At 44.4% G+C, this 4,610-nt stretch overlaps 1 long non-coding RNA gene across 1 annotated transcript; it reads left to right on the forward strand.

Annotated features, from left to right (window-relative positions):
• The first annotated feature begins 458 nt into the window (after positions 1 to 458).
• On the forward strand, positions 459 to 3,139 carry LOC146798099 (uncharacterized). Its single transcript, XR_014969103.1, has 3 exons — positions 459 to 513; positions 1,965 to 2,081; positions 3,080 to 3,139. It is a non-coding gene; the product is annotated as an uncharacterized LOC146798099 (long non-coding RNA).
• Positions 3,140 to 4,610: the final 1,471 nt, after the last annotated feature.

The following is a 4,610-nucleotide window of genomic DNA, read 5'->3' on the forward strand; positions in this document are numbered from 1 at the left end:
GATCAGCATCAATCAAACCAAAATTTGGTGTATACAAAAAATGTAGTCATGTTCATGTGTCACCCATGATTGGACCATACGCATTGTTGAGGAATACAGTGGAAATGCATACTTAATGTACAATTGGCATGCCTGGAATAGGTGGGCTAGGTTGGGTGGTACATTGTACTACTACTTAGGCTTAGTTGTAACTTAGTTTTCTGGAATCACAATGGAAGACTGGATTACTGTTGATAAATAGTAACTTAAGTAGTCGAACTGCGAATCCGCCGATATTACATGTTGACCAGATGAGATCGGTCAATGTAGTTATTGCAATTGTTGTTTACATAAGTGTTTTTTGACCGTTGTTGAAAAATATTGTATTTGTTTGACACCATCCATCAATGTTTGTCTCTTTCTTATATCTTTCCTGTTCATCAGCACCCAGGGGCAGACCGACAGGGACTGGGCAGTCCGCGGGACAGGAACACCACCAGGAGGACACCGCTGAGGGCTCCTCTGCTGGCCCCAGTAAGTCTTCTTGTTTTTAATAATATTTCTTATTCCATAACTTTTACTGCCCCATTTTTCCCGAACTATAGTGTGTTTCCAAATGCTATTTTTTTACCACCAATTATCCTTCGATCTGTACGGTTTCAAAAATCTTATCCCTGCCTCCGCTATGATGACTCTGAGTACTACTACTACTACTACATTCTATCAGTCTGTCTGTACTGTAGTAGCTAGTCTTGCCCAGTTGGCCAGTGCCACTCTTTGTGAAAGGTTGTAATATAAAACTCATATTCACCAGTAGCTCGTACAATCCGTTGGGTCGTTGTCTTGTACTACTTTTACTCTTATTGATGTTGAGGCTTTGAAAATTCACAGCAACAACAGCCCTACCAGATTTCTTAATATTTTGATATGATACCCTATAGGACATACCACTGTTGTAGGGATCTTGCACATACATTTTCACCAGAAAATAGGATGTTGGTGATGGTAGGTTGGACCTTCCTTGCACACCTCAATCAGAAATTCCGCACCCACCACAATTCCACTGCTTGACTATTGTACTGTCTTGTCATACCTATTACCGGAACCCTCCCCCCAAGATACCCAACTAGTACACAACCCAGAACATAACACACCCAACCTCTGTCGTGGAAGCAATTCACATGCACACCCTTACTTTAATTTGCTCACTTGTGTAAGTTAGTCCACACCAAATACCACCAAGTCTATGTAAGTTTAAAATGTTTATTTCAATTTGAGAAGGTCTGTACACTGTTTTCTTAGCAGCACCAACCGGCAAATCAATAACATTAAAACAATATACATTTTACACTTATACAGTTGGGAATTAAATCATGATAACTGAACAGTGGTGGAAGGCAGCACCACCATCCCATAGCAATTTAGTTTATATAAATTTATAAATGAAGATGTGAGTGAAGGGACCCCTCACCTCAGAAGAACCTAGTACTGGTAGTTGGTGCATCGTTCAGAAGCTCTGGTTCGTAGAAGGGAATCTTGCATCTGTAATGCGAAAAAAGAAATGGTGTGCGTTAGTATATTGCAACTTGCAAGCATTTCTCAGCCGTGCCAAAAAGTGTAGCATCTATGGATAAGCAATATGGACTAACAGTAACAGTAGTACACCAGTTCTTCCTAAAAAAGTGGCTTATTAATGTTTGTTGACCGCTTGTACGCAGCGCGTAGACTAGACAGTAGCAGTGTGAGGCAGGTCATGTGGGCTCAAAGGTGTCTTAAGAAGCTGCAAGGTAAAGGTAACGTCACATGTGCATGGCTAGGGCTAATCAAGCAAAGGCTACAATGATCATATAACTATTAGTGTCTACTCTACTACTACCTGATTTGTACTAGTGATGTATGTTAGTATTAACTCATTTTTCAACCTTGCTACTGATCAATAGGGGGGAGGTGTATATGACGCCTAATAAATGTGTAATGTTTTCTAGGCGCACTACCGACCACCATTGCCGGGGCCAGCGAAGGCGACGCGGAGGGCGAGGATGCGGCAGTTGCAGATAGCAACGGAGCGGTAGGGGGAGTGGCAGCACCAGTGGCAGGCGGTGGTAAGTTAGATTCATAATCCTTAACTATTGTTGAACTTGATAGCACACTCACTGCAAGGGTGTACTGTATGTATATGTATACTGTACAGTTGTGACTTAGGGCCCCATTAGGATGGTGGGCGTATTGCCCCCGCCGGGCCGGCTGGAATTCACTGCCGTCACCGCAGGGGCAAACCTCCCGCCATCCTTGTAGAATCCTTGTAGAAAATATTCAGACATGTCCAGGCGGAAAAGGGTTCAATATGGCGGTGGTGTCTCTCTCACCACACCGCCAGCCATATAATCTGCATTTTGGAATGCCTTTGCGTGGCGGCATTGCCGTCCGCCACGGAAAGGCATGCACACATTGCAGAGTATGCTTGGGGGCCCCCATGGAGGGTACCTACCTATGCTATGGTACCCCCTGACTTTCAAAGCAAAACGTGACAGGCTCCGTGCGGGGCCCGTCATGTTGTGCTTGGAAAAGCAGCACAACATTTTAGCATTGCTTTCAGCAAAGCCAACCAGAATTTAAATAAAAAAAAACAGGGTGCGCCCGCCACTGTGCCGGGCGCATCATCCTAATTAATTGTCCCCACGGGACCCCCACCCTTTTTAGCAGTCGGATGGCGGGCGGAAAAAGTCCGCCCGCTATCCGATGTCGTAAGTAAGTATGAGTTGTTGGGGACGTTTGAAGAGTGAACCAGAAGACTAGAATTCCCTTTAATTGGTATAGGACTAGGAGCCGGAGTATTGAGTAATCAATGGCCTCATCTATCTGATTTCAACTCCGCTTGAAAGTTTTATGGAGAAGAGCACCTGGTGCACTGTTCAACTAAAAAGTGTAAGACAGGTGGAAGGAAGAAGGACGGGCGACATTTAAAATGTTATGTACTACTGTGCTTTATTTTATAGTGCTACTCTACCATGCCACTATGTGTATAAATAATTACCTTGTCCTACTGTTTTATTAAGACTATATTTTACTATTGTCTTGTTTTTTTCTTTTTGATACACAGCTACTCCGAAACTCAACCGGAAGGAGTTGGCCGCCAAGGCACGGCGCCGGAAGCTGGAGGCAATCCAGCAGGAATACCGGCGGCTGGTGGTCCTAGCCGAGGAGGAGGAGGAGACTGCAGCAGCAATTCAAGCCTCCTTCAGTGCCCCGGGCCCCAGCCACCGCCCTCCAGCGGTACGGCGCCACCATCTGGCGGCTGCCCGCCGCCACCGTGCCATCTCCGGTGCCCTCCCCCACTGTGGTTGCAACTGCCGCGGCCTTGGATGCCGCGTCGCCCATTTAGAGGACGAGATGCGCCAGATGCGTGTCCTCCTCCAGTCCCGCCCCACCAGTTAGTCCCTGTCACTGCCCCTTTTTTAATTCCTGTTCTTGTTCTTTACTCGTTTGGCCGTTAAGACTTTTTTCTACTGTGGACAGTGGTTGGGGTTAGGGAGGGGGGTGGGTCAGCTTTTGTGGGTTTAGTTTATTTTTGTTAGGGTAAATTAAATATATTTTTCTATGTTACATGCAATGTTGTTAATGTTTTGTAGGTGGGGTAACTGTTTTACATCACACTGTTTCCTTGCTGGTGCATGGCCGCTTATAGCCTGTGTTTGATTTCAATAATTTGCTGACTGTATAAGACACAAACAGATAGATGCGACACACCTCACTCATTGACTGGTCCTTCTAGTACTTTCAGTCTGTCCTCTAGTCTATGCATTCTTTGGAGTGGTGTGTGAAAATGAAATTATTGACAACATGTCCATTATTAATTCTGCCTCCCCCAAACTTCTCTCTTACCAGTGCTTGATGTTTATGTCCAACTGTGGCACAGCACTGGCTGCATGGTGAAGATGGTTTCCTTTTTCATACATGCCATGATTGGGGTGGTGGTGGTGGTAGTATAGTAGTAGTAGTAGACACTGGCAGGGTGGCAGCATTTCCAAAAAAAGAAAAGGAGACAGTCAATCGCCTTTGAGAGACTGTTAGAGGAGTAGTTGAATGAAGTACATTACAGAACTTACCGAGCAACAATTATATGCTCAAATATTTGACAAAAAAACTGAATGGTGGTTATGAGGATAGCCTACTAGACAGAGTTACAAACTATAGTTGTGTTGACTCGAGTCACTTGACTATGCCTACAGTCTAACAGTTAGTGCTGTATATGAGGAATGACAACAAACAAATCCAATCAATGCCGGCAATTCATGCTGAGGTATATGTTCCTTTGTTAAATAAAATAACCTCTGAAATATCCTACTCATGGGTGGGCAAGCAGAAGAAGATCATCGCTCTGCATTGAAATTGAAGTAGTGTTGCTTTCACCACATCCGCCCCAGCAAGTGTGTGATTAAGTATTGGTGTAAATTTAATTTAGTTACACCTCGACAATAAGTCACACAGCCCGGGGGAAGAGGGTTAGGGTTTGTTGAATGGATGGGAAGGGGGATTTTGGGAAAGGTTTGACATAGAAAAACAGTATGCATACATAGACAAACAAACGACAATCATTGAAGACTACCATATCCATATGTTAAGGGAGAAAA

Source organism: Triturus cristatus, chromosome 9, assembly GCF_964204655.1.
Source record: "Triturus cristatus chromosome 9, aTriCri1.1, whole genome shotgun sequence".
NCBI classification, from domain to species: Eukaryota; Metazoa; Chordata; class Amphibia; order Caudata; family Salamandridae; genus Triturus; species Triturus cristatus.